Genomic DNA, 19,289 nt, shown 5'->3' with positions numbered 1-19,289 from the left:
TGTGTGTGTGTGTGTGTGTGTGTGTGTATGCGCATGTGAATTCATGCACAAGAGTGGCATGTGACACTCAGGTTAGAGTGGACATCCTCCTCTATGTCTGGTTGAATTTCAGTGCCCTCTTCATCATGTCCAAAAAAACTGGACCAAAACCTCTTCAACAGAAAAGCGCCTTGTCAGTCGCCTACTCCCTGTGCTCAGAGTAAAAGGAATGCAAGGCAAACATCAAGCTCTATGTATCGGGTCTGTGTGAAGATGATATTTTGATTGGTCTGGCAGGTGTGGGCAAGCGTAGGAAAGAGTGGGGTTCCCGTAACAAACACCTGTTTGGTCTGTGTGAAGATACGATACATGGTTTCATCAAGACGTTGGTTCACGTGGGAGGATCGGCTCGAGAGAAAGACTTGTACCTGAAGTGTGTGAGTGTGAGTGTGTGTGTGTGTGTGTGCGCGCGCGCGTGTTTGTGTGCATGTGTTTGTGTTTGATAGTGGTAGAGTGTGTAAGTGGCTGTATCTCAGTGAGCACGGTGGAATGAGGTTAGGGTTATGTTTGTGTGTGTGTGTGTGTGTGTGTGTGTGTGTGTGTGTGTATGTTTATGTATGTTTTATGTCCAATGGTTGTCTGGATTCCCATTCATTTCCTTTGCCGGTCACTTTTGACCGGGAACACCACCTGTGTAAAAAAGTTGATTAAAACACTTAAAACTCCATTAAAGTGGTGATCATCATTTTTATATGTTCAAGTGCACAGTGTGGAGGAATTCATAAGGCCTTGAAGCAATCAGGTATAAAAAATAATATTTGTGGATGTTTTAAGTTTAAATCGGTCAGATTTGACCAGAACTCAACAGGAAGGTTAACATGGCTTCGGTGTGCAACTACGCTAAAACAATGTCGGACTCCGTAGTTTTCTCTGGCCCACTGCCCAATTTAGCGAGTGACGACATGTTTAGCCGCATGTGTTCATTCCATTGCTGGATGTCCAGGTGGTGCTGAGATAACAACGTGGCTTATATAGAAAATTAGAGCTCCTTCTGGGGAAAGCCTGGTGTGATTCGGAGAGATGGCGTCCATCCTACTTTGGATGGTGCATCTCTCTTATCTAGGAACATAGAGCAATTTATTAGCCATACTAATCCCTGACAAGCAACCAGAGTTCAGACCAGCAGGCAGAGCTGCAGTTTAACACGCCCCTCTGCTGGTTCCTTCGTGTTGTCACCCACCCAGCCTATAGAAACTGTGTCTGCCCTGAGGCTATATAAGCCTGCACCCAAATCTGGAGGAGTAACTTATAGCAACTGAGTTCAAATTAAAACCACTGCTCCAGCAAATCAACCCAATACAACTATTAAATGTGGTTTGCTAAATGTTAGATCTGTCCCATCCAAGTCTCTCCGAGTGAACGATTTAATTACTATTTATCAGATTGGTGTATCAGCACTCACTGAAACCTGGAAGCAGCAAGATGAGTATGTTCGTTTAAATGAATCTTCCCCTCCTGGTTACATTAACTACCATGTACCTCATAATACTGGCAGAGGAGGAGGAGGAGCTGCAATTCATCAGTCAAATTTGCTTATTAACCCTCGACCTAATTGTTCATTAACTCATTTGAGAGCCTTATTGTCAGCTTTTCCCACCCAGACTGGAAAGCAGAGAAACCACTCTTACTTGCTGTGGTGTACCGTCCTCCTGCACCTTATTCTGAGTTCTTAGAAGAATTCCCTGACTTTCTGTCTAACTTGGCATTGAATTCAGACAAAGTCATTATAGTGGGTGACTTTAACATCCATGTGGACGTCAATGATGATTGTCTGGCCACTGCGTTTAAGTCGCTTCTTGATTCTTTTGGCTTCTGTCAGAGGGTAAACAAACCCACTCACACTTTTAATCACATCCTTGATTTAGTACTCACTGATGGAATAGAAGCTGACCTCATCACAGTTCTTCCTCAAAACCCTGTCTTGTCTGATCACTCCTTAATTACATTTGAATTTACTTGAACAAATTATAACCTACCTGGGAAAAAATCCCGCTTAAGTAGATGTCTATCTGACACTGCTGTTTCTAGATTTAGGAGCTTATTCCAGCAGAGCTTGCTGCCACATCTTGTAGTAATATAATGGGCAGTTATGCTGATTTCACCCCCAAGCAGGTAGACTATCTTGTGGACAGCACTGCAGCACCACTCCTTGGGACACTTGATGCCATAGCTCCCCTGAAAAAGAAGGTTATCAACCAAAAAAGAATAGTTCCCTGGTACAGCCCAGAGCTGCGTGACTTGAAACAGAAGACCAGACAACTGGAAAGGAAGACACATTCCAGCCAGCACGAGGAAGACCACCAAGCCTGGAATTATTAATATATAAAAAAGAACTCCGTAATGCTAGAAGCGCTGGCTCCTAATCCTTAATAGACAAGAATAAGAACAACCCCAGGTTCCTCTTCAACACTTTGGCCAGGCTCACCAAGAACCATAGTGCTGTTGAGCCATGCATCCCCCAACTCTCAGCAGTAACGACTTCCTATCTATCTTTACTGAAAAGATTGTGAATATGAGAAAAAAGATTACCAGTAATGGAGGACAGACAACAGTCCCCATAGAAGCACCTCCCAGACTTGGTGAATACTTGGACAGCTTCTCCCCCATCGACCTGTCAGAATTAACTTCTGCAGTCACTTCCTCCAAGTCAGCCACTTGTCTGCTGGATCCCATACCAACAAGCCTCCTTAAGGATGCCTTCCCTCTAGTCAACACTTCTATGTTGAACCAAATGAATCTTTCCTGAGTCACAGGTTATGTGCCACAGGCCTTTAAAGTGGCTGTCATCAACCCTTTACTTAAAAACCTTCTCTTGACCCAGATGTATTTGCCAACTATAGGCCGATATCCAACCTCCCCTACATCTCCAAGATCCTTGAGAAGGTTGTCCTGGAGCAGCTACATGAACACCTGCACAGCAACGATCTCTTTGCCGCCTTCCAGTCTGGATTCAGGGAACACCATAGCACTGAAACAGCACTGGTCAGAGTCTCTAATGATCTTCTTATAGCTTCAGACAGAGGTCTCGTCTCTGTACTTGTCCTTTTGGACCTCAGTGCTGCATTTGACACCATCGACCACAGCATCCTACTACAGAGACTAGACCATGACCACACGCTCTCTAACCAGATCACTCCTCTAGATGGCATCACCCTGATTCCGAGTACAACTGCAAGGAACCTTGGAGTCATTTTTGACCAGGACCTTTCCTTCAGCTCCCACATAAAGCATGTGACTAGGACCGCCTTCTTCCATCTGCGAAGTATCGCTAAGATTAGGAAGATCCTTTCCCAGAGTGATGCTGAGAAACTGGTGCATGCGTTTGTCACTTCTAGGCTGGACGACTGCAACTCTCTCTTTTCAGGATGTCCTAAATACTTTCTGGAGAGTCTCCAGCTGGTCTAGAATGCTGCAGCAAGGGTTTTGACAGGAGTTAAGAAGACATCTCTCCACTTTAGCTTCTCTCCACTGGCTTCCTGTAGGATCTAGAATCGACTTCAAAATCCTTCTGCTGACTCATCAGGCTCTCAATGATAAAGCCCCATCCTATTTAAAAGAACTCATTAGTCCCTACTGTCCCACCAGAGCACTCTGCTCCCAGAATTCAGGTCTTTTAGTGACTCCCAGAATTTCTAAAAACAGACTGGGAGGTAGAGCCTTCAGGTACCGGCTCCTCTACTGTGGAACCAGCATCTCTCCATGGGTCAGAGAGGCAGACACTCTGACTACGTTTAAGTCCAGGCTTAAGACTTTCCTCTATGACAGAGCCTTCAGTTAGGACTGGTTCAGGTAGCTCTGAACCATTGATAGCTATGCTGCTATAGGCTTAGACTGCTGGGGGACACATTAGGTTACATGGAGCCCTTCCCTCCTCTCCCCCCCCTCTCTTCTCCCCTCTCCTCTCTCCTCTCCCCCCCTCTCTTCCCCCCCCCCTCCTCTCCTCTCTTCTCTCCTCCTCTCCTCCTGCACATTTTGGAACTCTCATTACCACTACTTGTTGCACTTTGTACTTTGGCCTTGGTGTCTCGCAGTCTCTCTGTGTTTCCACAGATCCACCAGAGCCCCAACCGCCGCCTGCATCGCCCCCCCCCCCTTATTCCCTACTGTTACACCGGCCTGCGCTCCCCTTCCATGAACCAGTCTGCCATCCAGTCCCCCATCAAGCTGGCTTGCTCTCCCTGCCCCCCCCTTCCAGAAGCTTCCTTCTTCAACTGTTATTAACATTTCCGTGTTTCCCACATTTTGTATTGTAAACTGTTTTCTTGTCTGTAACAACATCTACTGCATGTCTTTCCCTCCTGGGTGAGGGATCCTCCTCTGTTGCTCACCCTGAGGTTTCTCAGATTTTTCCCTGTTAAAAGGGTTTTCTATGGAGTTTTTCCTCAGTCGATGTGAGGGTCTTAGGGCAGAGGATGTTGCTATGATGCCATGTGAAGCCCTTTGAGACAAACTGTTGGCGAAAACGGCTCTACAAATAAAATTGCCTTGCCTTGCCTCATATACAATCCATTCAGGTCATCATAATTTATTTAATATTTTGTGGTCTTAAATGGATTTTTATGAACTATATAAAATGTACATAATAAACAAATATACAGTTATGTTTTTTTTCAAATGTAGGCAGTTACAAAAGAGATGATGTCTTTCATCCCTTCATTTTAATGTCTGAGTCAGGCTTGCAGTTACATATGTTGGCCAAAAGGGGGTGCACTTCTTAAAACCAATACAATACACACCCAATAAAAATCCCTCCTTCTTTGGTCCATGCCATTCTTTCAATATTTCACTACCAGGCTGCATGTGAGCCATTTTTCCATCAGATGCAAAGGTTTTCTCTGGAACTATGGGTTGATGTCCCAAGAAGTGTAGTAATACAAGAACACACACATTCATGTTTTTCCATGTTGAGGGGACTTAAAACCTGGCTTGCATGGTGGCTACAGGCGGGGACACAACTTTCTAAAAGAGATACAGGCTTGGTTTTACCACACATTTTTTGCTGATTTTTCAAAACTTAAAAATGAGAGTCAAATATCAGATTTTCTCAAAATATAAATCTCACATTTTGTCTGATTATTCTGTCCTAGTGGGGACGCAGTAGTTGTGTCTTACCACAAACCACAACCAGGTGTCACTGTTACACATTGTCTGTAAAAGATTTCTTTCCATTTTCAAGCCAGTACAGCGATGGAGAGTTTGTTTTTACAATCATTAAAGAACTTCACTTCAGTAAGGTGTCTGCATCATATTTGTATTCTTAAGTTTTATTTTGCATTTTCATCTTCACCATTGACTTGTGTTTGTATGAGAGATCTGTGCATGTTGGACTCAAGACAAATATATTAAGAGCTTCATTTCTCAACACTGTTATGCTCTTGGCTTGTAACAGGGTTGCCTGTAAAAATAACACTTAAATATCAAGTACTTGATGAGCCCACTTCCTCCTGCAGTGGAATCATCACTGCACATCATAACCACTTTTCCTTGGGCCACATATAAAATGAACAACAATCTCCTGAATTATGGCTTCTAAATAACTTTTAACAACGATGTGCTGGAGCACAGCATTAGCACATTCTCCTTGTCCTTTTCCTTCACATTCAACAATATTTTCCGTTTTATTGAGGGTGTGGCCTAACTTCAACGCCAACGATGGTGTTTTGTATTTGTTTGTTTCCTCATTGAAACCAGCCACATTCTTCACTGCTTCTATCACAAAAGGGAAATTAGCTGGCACAAAGAACTCTGGCACCCTCTCCAACTTGCCATTCTTCTTTCCTTGAAGAACCAGTCCCCCCGCCTCCCGCATCTTTTGTCTGATATCATTGTGTTTTGTGAAATCATGCCCATGCTTGTTGAAGAGGTGTTCCCCCAATGTCAGTATGCTTTGCTCTTTGTGAACAACATCTGTAGCATCATCTTGCTGCTGTCATCCTCTCAGTGAAGTTCCTAAATTCAGTGATCTTTTCTGGAAGAAATAACTTATATCAGCCATCATTTATTCAGAAGATTAACATTCAACAACCATAGCTGCTAGGATCAAGTATCCTTTTCTGACAGTTCAACCAGAGACCAGAACAGAGTTCAACCAGTAGAGATGATGGAGGATTTTCCAGTCGCCATCGGGCGTTGCTTTCTTTCGCTGATCAAGTTCTTCTTTGGGAGAATGTCAGGGCCGCAAAAGCTGCTGTTGGCATCTGGTAAACCAGATGATGCCTTAAAATTTTTGGTGGCAGAGCTGCTGATGAACGTAGTGTCATCTGTGTCAGTGATCGTCCAGGAAATGCCCACCACAATTAAGGATGAGCAGTTGGAGGCTAGCCTGTGTGACACGCTGCCTGAGAGCTTTGCTCAGGTTCTGGGTGTAGAAAACCAAGAGTGTAAGAGCTCAGAGAGGTTGGCCAGGCTGGTTAGTCAGGAGGTCACAGAGAGTGTGAGTGCTGCTGCCTCCGAGGAGCCAGGCCAATGCATCCCATCCACCAGCAGACTGAACCATAATCTCAGTCAAGCTATTGCCATGCTGAAAGTATTCATGGCTAAGGCAAAAAATATGTTTGTCTCTGGACCAAGACGGAAAAACAAGTCCGTCTCTCAACATGACTTGAGAGAGGAGCTGCAGCACGAGGGTGAGCCAGCAAATGCAGAATCTTTGTTGGAACCCGACGGGGAGGCGTTGACCCCACAAGACAGCCATGTAGCATCCACAGATCGAGAGATCATCAGGAAGCAGCTTGGTGAATTCTCCCAGTCATACATCAGAGACCTGATGGATGATGGACTGCAGTCTTACACTGCAGAAGAGGTGGAGACTGTCGTGGAGGAAGTCGCTCAAGTCTTAGCAGATGAAGAGAAAGAGAGCTGTGAGGAGATGCGTGTGGGGAGCGCTGCTTCCAAGAGGAAGAATAAGCGGTTGGGAGAGTGACTGGGCCACACCCTAAAAAGCTTCTTTGGCAAATGCATTGCTAGAGCAGCAATCCATCGCCTGATGAAAAGGTTCAAGAGTGGAGTCACCCAGGAGGACAAGGAAGACGGCCAGGTGTCCATGAAGTCCCTCATGGACAGCCTGGACTCCCATACTGTCAGAGGAAGCCTGGATGATCAGCCCGGTTTAAACCAGCGGCGCGTTTTCTCCAGGCTAGAGCAATTAGAAGATGAGGAAGGGACCAATGAACTGACAACCACGGTTTACAGACACATTGTCGGTGACAGAAGCCTTGTCCCCTCTTCACATGCTCGCATGTATACTGCTGTCTGGCGTGGGGTGTCAATCCACCAAAAGCTGATTAAGTGGTGGATGAAATTCAGGGCTCAGCACCAGATGATGCTAATGGTGACAGCTATTCAAGAGGAACTGTTGTCCCAACGTAAACATGCAGTGGGCCCAACAATTGAGGAGGTTCCCCTCACAGAGAACACGCCATCATCACCCTTAAAGGGTGAAGCACCCAAAAGAGTCATTTGTTGGAAGGACGTGAGGAGGGCGTCCATAGACATCTTACTTCTTAAGCTTGTCTCAAGAGTACTTCGGAATGGAAAGATCACATTGACTGCGCCGATGCTGCAGGATCTGACCAGGCGCCTTAATAAGATGGTCTGGGCCGATCTCAGGAAAGTGGATTTCAAAGTGACTGAGAAGGCCTTTAAAAATCTAGACAAGGCAATTTTTAAGGACCTGCTAGACCAATGGGGCAGTGCACAGGCTGTGGTAGAAATAATGGAGACTGACTGTGTAGCTTTTAAAAGCTGCATCGTCTCCTCATTCCACAAGAACCTTTTTAAAGAGCCCAAGTGCGCTGCAGTTAGGAGGTTCTTTTCTGCACTGGCCCAAACCATCAGCAGGCCCTTTAGAAACAGACGCAAGGTCTCACCTGTCTGACCACTGACTGGAATTTCTTTGCTTTTCCAGTTGTGAAAGGGTGGGAGTGGGGTGGGGGTGTGTAGGGATGGGGTGGTTAAGATATTTTAGCATCAAAGCACCAAACAATTTTTGTAATAAATACTTCAAACATGACCTGTCTGACTGAAATGTCTTTGTTTTATTTTTGAGACATAATTACCAAACAAAAATTGTTACTGATCAGAATGAGCTTTAAATCAGAGTCGATTGCTTCCATCTTGAAGCTGTCAAATATTTGTTCAGATTTAAGCTTGGAATCAAAAGTGTTGTACATGTCAAGTCAATTTTGATTGTATGGCGCCAAATCACAACAAAAGTTATCCCACACTTTACAAGTACAGCAGGTTTAACACCACACTCCGTGTAACATGTATTAGAATTTATGTTTGTAATGATCCATCCATTGTCTTCAGCTTATTCCTGTTAAGGGTTGTGTGTGTGTGTGTGTGGGGGGGGGGGTGGCTGGAGCCTATCCCAGCAGCTACGGGTGAGAGGCGGGGTTCACCCTGGACAGGTCCCCAGTCCATCACAGGGCCAACACAAAGAGACAAACAACCCTTCACACCTACATTCAATTTGAAGAATCAATCAGCCTAGTCCCCAATTGCATGTCTTTGGATGGTGGGAAGAAGTCAGAGAACCTGGAGAGAACCCACACAGGCACAGGGAGAACATGTAGACTCCACACAGAAAGATCCTATTTCCGAGCCGGGACTCGAACCCGGAACCTTCTTGCTGTGTGGCTCACCACTGCACCCCGTGCCACCGTTTGTAATGATATTTAACCAATATTTAATCTTTTAAATTCAAAATAATGTTAAGAACCGTGATAATATGCATGTAAGTGGATGTTCTAGTTTTGAAAAAAAAAAATCTGTTTTGTGCAGTTTAACCTTGGTTTAGACATTACATCATATGATAGCTCGAAGCTAGCGATGGCTTCTCCTTCTCGATCTCCTCTCTCCTGTTCAGTGTGTCACGTTATTTTGTTACTCTTCTGCCTCCTTCATTGATTCAGATAAGTGTGTTAAATGTGGGTTTTTTTGAAGGGCTGGAGGCGAGGTATAGCGGGGTGGAATTGGACCTGTGGCGGTTCTGCACTGATGGAGCCAAACAATTAGCTGCTAGCTAGCCCCTGTTAGCTCGTGCGGACTGCCCAAGCTTAGCTCCTAGCTTAGCTCAGACTAACTTTCCAATATTCGTGTCCTGCAGTGCCGGAGAGCGGAGGTTTCAGGACTGCACTTTCAGGACCACAGTTCCAGGACCCTACAGCACCACCTATCATATTGGATGATAACAAGAAGTTTTAGGACTTTAGGTTTGTCGAGACAGCGCCACCTATCTAATTGGATGATAGCAAAATACTACTTTTTAATTATAGTATTAAAGGTCTTTCCAATTCCACCAAAATACTTTCTAACAAGTTATAGATTTAAAGGTTAATTCCAGCAAAATACTGCTTTCTGTCCAACTACTCAGTTTTAAAAGTACATTCAGTTGAGGGATCCTGGTTCTATGTGAGGGGGTTGTGGGTAGATATGGGACGATGATGAAAATTTCATGTCACGTTCATCCTGCTGAAGTAACTGTGAGTCACGATATTATCGCAATATCATCAAAATATTCTTAAACTCTTCAAAGGGCCATAACATATCCTGGAATCATTTTACCACAAACACTTTTATTGACTTTTTTGTGAACATCATTTTTCAAACATTATGCAAAAACATAAAACAAAGAAACTTCCCCATGGCCATGAAATTGGAGTCACGAAAATACAAAGAAATATTGAAACACTTAAAAACATAATCTACATGATGGCTTTCCAAAAGAGAGTAGTTCCTTCAAAAATATATAATTTAATTACTCCATTACACTAATACAGAACAGCAAGCCATTACACGGGTCCGTACACAAGTAGCACCATGGTAGGCATGCTGTTTATGTAGGCTTTGAAAGTCCAGGAACTGGGAGACACGAAAATACATACATGGTTAGGCCTACCTCTGGAAATAGAACACTAAAGATGAACTGCACTTCATCCTCAGTTGTGGTGGTGTTCTATAAAATACTGCCTTCAGAAAGGCAAAAAGGATGTCCTCTTGTTCCTCATTGTCAAGGTAGACAGGCACCTGGGAAGAGGACTTTGGACAAAACCACTTCTGCGTCCCGTTGAGTAGACCCGAACCCTATGGGCACACCAAGTTACAGAGAAAAATATTTTGTGGGAATTGGATTTATGAGTCTGTTGTGTGGTCGTTGTTAGTCACTGAACAACAAACAGTAAATGTCAGTTACATTAAATACATAAATACATTTAAGAGAAAGATACAATGAATTAGCTGCATGTTAAAAATCTGTCTGTTGATGGTATTCCTAGCAAAGGCCCTGGTGAATCCTCTCTGTGAGTTAGTCTGCAATGATGAGAAAACGTGAACATTCTTCAAGTACCACTAAATGCTGCTCAGCTCCCTGTGATTGGACAATGAAGTCCACCAGTCTCTTTTCCTCTGCAGTGCGGTCAGTGACAGTCCGCATGTGGACTGGAACTTCTTCAGCAATGGCACTCTTTGCTGGCACTCTGTATACTGGCTGAGGGTTCCTTGCAGCAAGCCTCTGGCTGTTAACAAACTTTGTTCCTATGTTGCACATCCACAACACTTTATATACAACACTTTATGGCAAAAACCCTCCGGTGTCGTATCTGCGCATGCGCGGGAGGTACTGTTGTTGTCAAGAGGGGAGTTAGGAGTTAACTGCCGGTGTGTTGTGTTTTCTGTTAATGGAACGTCGTGTCTATCAAGTTGTGACAATCTTTGTTAGCAGAGGATGGTTTGAAAATGGCTGCGAACTACAAAATACCGCCGAAGTTTGACAAAGCCAGATCATGTTAGCCACTGGGAGCGTGTGAGTGTGTGTGTGTGTTTGTGTGTGTGTGTGTGTGCGTGTGTTTGTTTGTGTGTTTATGTGCAGATTTTCCCCTGGAACAACTGATTTTATTTAAAGCAAGAGCCTCCTGATCAAAGTCAGAATTTATGATGATGTCATCAGGGCTTTGGTAGTGTATTTATTTGTACCTAGAATTCTGTCTTTGATCTCAGGAGGACATGAAAGAAACAATAAAAAAGTATGTAAGAGCACATTCAGCTTCATTCGAAAACACTTGAACTGTTTCACAGTAGAATTTGTTTGAAACAGTTTACAACACTTAGAATTAAATTGAAGATACAAAAAATCTTCCACAATTAAATCCTGTCTCGAACTGAAAACTGAGGATGAACATTTTTACAATCAATCTGTTTATATGTGTTGGCCCCGCCATGGACTGGTGACCTATCCAGGATGAACCCCACCCCTCGCCCGAAAGCTGCTATGATAGGCTTCACCCCCCTCGTACCATTGCAGATCATCAATATAGAAATGGAAATTTATCAGTGAGGTTAAATTGAACACCTCTATCAGTAAACTTCTGCTTCAGTCAAAAGTAGACTGTTATTAACACTCAGAATGGTTTGTGGTTCTGCAGGAAGACCAGTTTCTTTTCCACCCTGTTTTAACAGATAAACATCTCTAAACAATCACGTTTATTTTGGTCTTTTCATTTAGCAGAGGATGGTTTCGATCCATCGACCTCTGGTTTATGGGCCCAGCACGCTTCCGCTGCGCCGCTCTGCTCTACCATTTATTGAACAGGCTTTGGTTTAGGAGTGCAGGATTGTGACAAGAACAGGAATTTGAGTTTTGAATGTTTCACCATTTGTCTCTGAAGCAGGAGGTCTTGTAGAAACAGGGACTGACCTGACACCAGCTCCCTCATGGAACCATGGTTCATTCATTCATCGCTGCCAGTCAGCCTCAAAACACACAAAACATCAGTTAAATCCAGGCTCTTGGAGCCTAAAATGAAACTCCATCACACACGGTGGCTCTGCTGTGGCTCACACAGGTGAGTGAGGCTGAGCGCTCCAGTCTGCTCTGTGGAGTCATCAGACATCTGCACCACTCAGAGATTTGGTTGGTCTCTTTGAAAAAATGCCAACAAACTAAAATTTTGTTGAATCCAGGAAGTTCTTGTTTCACTCTCATCCACGTCCCATGAAAAAGAGAACCCACTCATTCATTCAGCTTCTGTGACAGCGTCCTACCCAGCTCACTTTGAGTCCATTTTTCAAAACTTGTGTGATAATGAGATCACACTGTTGAGGATTTCCATTTCCACTCAGCATTTATCCAAGTGAAGCAGCGCCCCCCCCCAACTGGAGAACCTAAGATTATTCCAAAAACTATGACCATGAAGACGCCTGAATGAGAGGAACTTCAGACTCTGACCAAGTTTCAACAAGGAAAATAAAATGTGCTCAAATAAAATCATTACCAATTAAAGATGGCTCTTAGATTCCACAGACAACCCTTTGAAAGTGAGTGACTAAACTGACTAGCAGGAAGTATTTTAATAGTAATCAAGTCAGACGGAACCCACCTGTGCAAACACATACTAACAGGGTTTTTTTGAGAGTCTTGCTGTGTAATGTACTGGAGTACTTGACACCTGTATGGTGGCTCGTAAATTATTGAGGGAGGAAAGATGCTCTTCATGATGAGTGGGAGTGGCTACTGGCTCAGGGTCATGCTGACATGAGCATCAATCAGAATGAAAAGCAATGAACTTCATGAAGTTTTGTCAAACACCTTTCATGTTGGGGTGTGGGCCATCAAATCTGTGAAGGACAGGATCGGTCCAAAACAGTCAAAGTTGCTGATAAAACCAGAACCAGTTGCAGTCCAGAAGTCTTTCAGCCATTCATGCAGACCGTAAAGACGGCTGAAATGCTCCCTGCATTTGGAAGGAGCAGGGATGGGGCCAGAAGAAACACAGAATTGAAATTACAAGAGACTGGAGTTGGTCATGAAGTGTGATTGACTGACTCTTCATGACGTCATTGGTGCACACCAGTATAATCAGAATGTGAGCTGAGGGGTGGAGATCGATGAGTTCTGGGGACAGTTTGATAACGTCCACAACTTTGGCACCAGGAAGACAGTCGGTGAAAGCACCTGGGAGTTCAACAGACCTGATGATTGAATCACCAATTGCCAGGATTTCAGCCACCATCGTAAACAGAGACTTCAGATGAGAGAGAAAACCTGCTGTCAGCCTCACCAGCGAGGGCAGTGGCAGAGGCAGCACAGTTGAATGAAGCAGTATCAACCGGCAAGTCTCAGCTAGAGGTGATGTCACCACTGGCTTTAGTCATAACCAGTGCTCCACCTAGCAGCAGGGACGATGGCGAGAGACCAGTAGAAGCACTCACAGAGTTGGAGACAGCAAGAGGAGAGGGACAATCACAGCGTTTCCCATGGGAAACCGTTGGATCCACTCAGGACGGGCTGCTCCAGAGAGGTCGAGGCACCCAGGAATTTAAAAGCTGCCATCAACCTGCAGGATGAACTCCTTCACTATGTTGGTGGTTCAAAGTCACTGGTTTCATTCCAGCTTTGACCTGAGCACGTGTTCATTCACATTTTCAGTAGCAGGGTGATACTTTCTCACACTTGTGGACAAACGTTAGCATTCTTCACACAGCAGCTCCTCTGATCAACAACAGAAGAAGCTCAAGTATTCTGGAGAATGAGGGCATCGATCCCTCTACCTCTCGCATGCTAAGCGAGCGCTCTACCATTTGAGCTAATTCCCCTGCTAATGGCCACAGCAGATAATGCAGCTTGACCTTCATGCATGGTTGTGTGATTCACCAGTTGAAGCTTCTCTGGTTGACCAACATGTGGAATCTTTTTCAATCCTCCAGTGGAGGTTTAAGAGATGACAAATATGTGTTAGCTAGTGGGAATCTGATGTCAATGCGACATCAAGATGATTTCAAAAATTGATATCAAAATGAAATCATGATTTGGTCAAAAACATAAATCAAATTGATGTCAAAGTTTGACATCAATTTGATTATTGTCAAATTTCTGCCAAATAATGATCAAATTGATCTTATTTTGATATTGCTTTGATGTTAAGATTCTTTTGTGCTGAAGCCAAATCATGATATTGATGTTATTCTGATGTTTCAATGTGATTCTTTAAACTTTCAGCCATACAATATGATGTTATTTTGACATCATTTGAATGTCAATCTAGTATTGCAAGTAGAATTGCCTTACTCTAGACTTTGTCTCACTAAAGGATCTCTATCAGGATTAAAAGAAGAAGATCTTGTGATTCCAGTACAAAGCAATAAAATAAAGCTTGAGATCCATGTAGTTTTGCAGTATTGCATGCGTGGGAGTGGCAGTGCTACATTTTCTTTTTCTACAACAGGTTCCACCTGAGAATATCTCTCAATGATCAAGCATACATGTATGCTCAAAACATTTTATTTTCTATTTTACACAATTTTTTTTACAAAAACTTTTTCAAAACACAAATCAATTTCAATCAATCTATCAATCAATCACAGCTGCAGGCCTGCACCCACCCCCACCTTTTCTGTCCGGTGCTGACCGCAAATATATTGCAATCCTGGACACAATAGCAGCCTCAGTCGCGCCAGGCTCTGACTTCTGAATGGCGTCTGAAAAAAGCAAATTCACAAGTGTTGAATAAAATGAGTTTTTTGATTGAGGACCTAATATTTATCAAAACAGGGTTTCCCCCAGAAATTAGGCATAGCCTGGCGATGGGGTGGGGGGGTTTCGTGATCGGTCCTCAAGCAAACAACAGCTCACCGCAGGGGACGCTAGTGGCTATAATGAAGCCCACCCAAACTGTTGCGCACCAGCTTTTCCTGACAGGTGGCCCGCCTTGTTTAAAATGCACTGGGGGGAAACCCTGCAAAACAACTTACACTGCTCAAAAAATAAAGGGAACACTAAAATAATACATCCTAGATGTCTTTTAAGGAAATGTTCTGGTTGAAAATCTTGATTAATCAAACAGGGGAATGTGTTGAGAGTAAAATAACTAAAGAATGTTTTATGTAAAATGCAATTATCAACCCATGGGGTTCTGGATTTGGAATCCTGCTCAAAATTAAAGTGGAAACTCAGAATACAGGCTGATCCAACTTCAGTGGAAATTCCTCCAGGAAACAGCCACAGGCCCAACCCATGCCAGGACCCTTAGGAAAGCATAGCAAGCATTTCATTTTACATTAAACATGCTTTTATTATTTTACTCTCAACACATTCCCCTGTTTGATTAATAAAGATTTTTAACTGAAACATTTCCTTAAATGACATCTAGGATGAATTATTCTAGTCGTCCCTTTATTTTCTAAGCAGTGTATTTCAACAACAGGCGATGCACAAAAAGAGATTCACAAAAGGAGATTCTACTTACCAATCATGACCTGGCAAAGGCTCATTGCTCTGAAGGCACCCTTGCCATTACCGCCATCCATATTGAGCCCCGCCATTACCCTATTTGTAAGGACTCTGTCGAACACATACACATCAAGGTTATTAGTTAATCATGGTCAACTGCAGTTTAACTGCTGCAATTTTTCTAGGATTGACTGATAAAGAACACAGCTAACCTCTTCATGACGTTGCCGACATTGTCACGGATGCCACTGCCACCAATCTTGATGTTAAGGGAAAACAGGTCGAAACCTAAATTCCCGTTATTAGGAAAGACACAACACGAACTAATTCAGCTTTGTACAAAGGGCACCCTGTCTCAGTGGCTTCCCGAGAGAGAGTCCGCCAAGACAGTTCCTTGCTTCTTTATTATACTGATAATACAGATACATGGGAGTGTGTGAATGGGTGCTCATATCAAGGCAGGTGCGTTCTCATGATGATAACAGTGTGACCTTGAATGAACTTCTATTTGAACATAGTGTGACAATAAAACATTAAAACATTGTTTCCTTTTATCATTCCCTCCTGTTTGTCATACTTTGTTTAAATCCATCAATAACCACTTCTCTCGATTTTCGGTCAAGACTTCATACGAATGACAAGACAGTGAGAGTACATTGTGAATATGAGGAGTTTGCAAAACATGAAATTACACAAGTTATTATTTCAAGCAAGTAACATGTATATACATGGGGATGGGGTCAGAGGTTACTAGCACATGGCCCACCGGTGGAGCTAGAGTCCTCAGCACTCTGCTCTTGTTGTCTAACCATCATAGCCACCAGGATCTGGGAACAGGTCAGGTATGTCTCGGAGAACGATGTCATCTGAGGATCCGTCTTCGTCATCTATGCATGATTCAATGAGTGATTGTGCGTGTTCTTCTTTTTGATTCAGTCTCATGTACGTCTCAACTTGTACAGCAACTAGTTTGGTGACCAGGCTCTTCACACATGGGACAATACAGGTTATAATTACACAGAGCAATACAAAAAATGCAATTGTTGGCACTATGACTGTTCTAAGTTTTCCCCATAGGCCTGAGGGCCATAACCAATCCCAGAAATCCCATCTCTCGGGGTTAGCCGTTGTCTCGTCGTTCTTCATTTGTTTTAACAACATGTTGAGATGATTCGCGGCATGCGTCAGGTTATCACCGATGTCAGGGATGTAAGTACAACACTTGTCACCTATCACATGACATAACCCACCCTGTGCTGCAAATAGTATGTCAAGTGCCATCTGGTGTTGCATTAGCATGGTTTGCACAGCTACCGCATATGATGATAATGTATTAGTGATTTCTAACACTGTGGCTGGGAGATTCTCCAATTCAACGTGTAATTTGTCCATGTTGAGGGCGTTATTTACGGCACCCCACCATGGTAGTATTCCTGATAGGAATTTGGTTTCACCACTTGTCATGTGTCCTGTATCGCGTTTTTGTCTGCTTGGTCTATAATGTGGATACTCATGTGTGTCATGTTGTATCTGGTCGTGAACGGTGATGGTGGGGCTTAGCCACACTAGAGAACAAGTTCCTACCCAGCCGGTTGGTAGGGTTCGGAATACCGCGGTCCCGCACAACCATACAGCTTCTTGGGGCGAATTGCATCCATCGTCGGATGGCCACACAATTGTCTGTGTGAAGTTGGAATGTAATTTGGTTGAGTTGGCATGATTTCCTGAAGGGTCCAAACATGTTGTAGAATTTGTGACGTTGCCGCATGTGGCTGGCAATGTTACTTGACATCCTTTATTGTAACCGACGTGTACCTCGTCTCCTTTTTCTGAGAAGTTACGTTGGAAACAAACTGGGAAACTAGTTGGTTCGGTGCCTTGTATCACATGCATGACAGGCGGAATGAGTTTTGGGTCAGAGGAGTCGTTTCTAATTAGCTTACTTGCGTGTCTTAAACATGCATTGTCCATGGTCACATTGAGTCTATACCAATCAGGCTTATCAGTTTGGTTTTTGTACTTGTGTGTCAATCCCAGCAGCATACAATATGTTTTGGTGACATCATATGGGTTAGGTTTTACCACTGCTGTGTCGCTTGAGCTACGAGGGAATAGTGAGCATGCATAGCAGCTCGTATTTGTTACTCTTCGGGCAATAGTGGCTACCATTGTATACAATGTATTTGAGGGAGGCTGACTCGCATTATAATGAAAGTTTAGGTACTTTGAATTCCAGTTTTGTCCTCCGCCTACACTACTAATTAGGACACTCGCTGTTTTAGAGGTGCTTGAGGTTCTACGTCCTATGGTGAAGTCTCCGTCACCTTGTTTACTGCAGTGTTGGGTATTAGTAGTGGTGTTTGGGCATAGACTGATGAATGTACAAGGGTCACGTCGGCTTGGTCTGTGTATACATATACCGAATCTTGTGCATACTTGTTGTCTATGTGTTCTTGTAGCATCAATGTCAGGAATAGGTGTCGTTGTGCCATTTATTATGATACAAAATAGGGTATTATCCCAAGTTATTGTGAGGACTTTGTTCCACTTCTGTGCTCCTTCACGTTTTCCGTATGAACCGTCTCTCAACCCTGAATTACCTGTGTGGTCTGAGTTCCTTTTTGTAGGTCTGATTACAAACGACCAATCCGAGCTTGATGATTTATAGCCCTTTGTGTCGACGTATGCGACATATCCCGCCCATGATTGTATACCATAGCCACCTATTTTCAGTTGATTGCTCATGAAACACCAATTTACTGCTCCATTTCTACATTGGTAACACAAATATTGGTCGGGTGTTTTGGTCCCACTGGTATCTGAGTCGTTACATGGTTGTTTGAATGTGCCTGTAAGCAAGTTCGACCTGCTATTGTAGTAGAGTCCCTCTAAGTCTATATCTATGACTGACGCGCCGCCTACAGCGATATGGCTGAGAAGGATAATACTGGTTATTATGATGTTCATGGCTATTCAAATGTGAGCCGTAACATGAGAAGTATTGACCAGTAGCTAAGGAACAGGACCGTCGTAGGTGTGACACCTCCGTGTTCACACTTCCACAGAATCAATAACAGGCAGGCGACAAGGATTATGTCAACTAAATACATTCGTTCCCTAGGGAGACACGTAGGGTGGCCTCAGGGTGATTGACCCTTTCCACGATGTTTACTTGTCTCGCAGTCTCTCTGTGTTTCCACAGATCCACCAGAGCCCCAACCGCCGCCTGCATCGCCCCCCCCCCTCTTATTCCCTACTGTTACACCGGCCTGCGCTCCCCTTCCATGAACCAGTCTGCCATCCAGTCCCCCATCAAGCTGGCTTGCTCTCCCTGCCTCCCCTACCAGAAGCTTCCTTCTTCAGCTGTTATTAACATTTCCATGTTTCCTACATTCTGTGTTATAAACTGTTTTCTTGTCTGTAACAACATCTACTGCATGTCTGTCCGTCCTGGGTGAGGGATCCCTCCTCTGTTGCTCACCCTGAGGTTTCTCAGATTTTTCCCTGTTAAAAGGGTTTTCTATGGAGTTTTTCCTCAGTCGATGTGAGGGTCTAAGGACAGAGGATGTTGTTATGATGCCATGTGAAGCCCTTTGAGACAAACTGTGAAAACGGGCTATACAAATAAAATTGCCTTGCCTTGCCTTGCCTTACTTCACCAGCTCCAGGTGCCAGGAGGTCCCTCCTGTTGTCCCCCTTCCTTGGACCCTTGTGGTCTCAGTTCAGAGTAGACTGCCCTGGAGGTGTTCTGGCCTTCACACTAAGTGTCTCCAGTGCTCTTGTAATCGAGGAGCAACTTACAATGACTCTGATGTATCCACGTTTGTCGCTCTGCTATTTTAACAGCTGTGGGTGTACTTAATAGTACCTGATATGGTCCGTCCCACCTTGGTGTTTTCCAATTTGGTCTTTGTAGGACTTTAACGAGGATCCAGTCACCAGGTTGTGGCTGTCTGTTGGGAGAAGATACAGGTGCGTCTGGTATGCTATTAGCGTTCACAACGTCTTGTTGTTTTAACATGTG

General features: G+C 43.8%; 1 non-coding gene across 1 annotated transcript; it reads right to left on the bottom strand.

Moving 5' to 3' along the window:
- Window positions 1-13,559: 13,559 nt before the first annotated feature.
- trnaa-agc (transfer RNA alanine (anticodon AGC)) lies at window positions 13,560-13,632 on the bottom strand. The gene has a single exon. It is a non-coding gene; the product is annotated as a tRNA-Ala (tRNA).
- Window positions 13,633-19,289: the final 5,657 nt, after the last annotated feature.

This window comes from Aulostomus chinensis, chromosome 15 (assembly GCF_037954235.1).
Source record: "Aulostomus chinensis isolate RoL2024-O1b breed Wild chromosome 15, RoL_Achi_v1.0, whole genome shotgun sequence".
Lineage (NCBI taxonomy): Eukaryota > Metazoa > Chordata > Actinopteri > Syngnathiformes > Aulostomidae > Aulostomus > Aulostomus chinensis.
The sequence above is the reverse complement of the archived record's forward strand: the minus strand, read 5'-3'. Positions and strand labels throughout refer to the sequence as shown.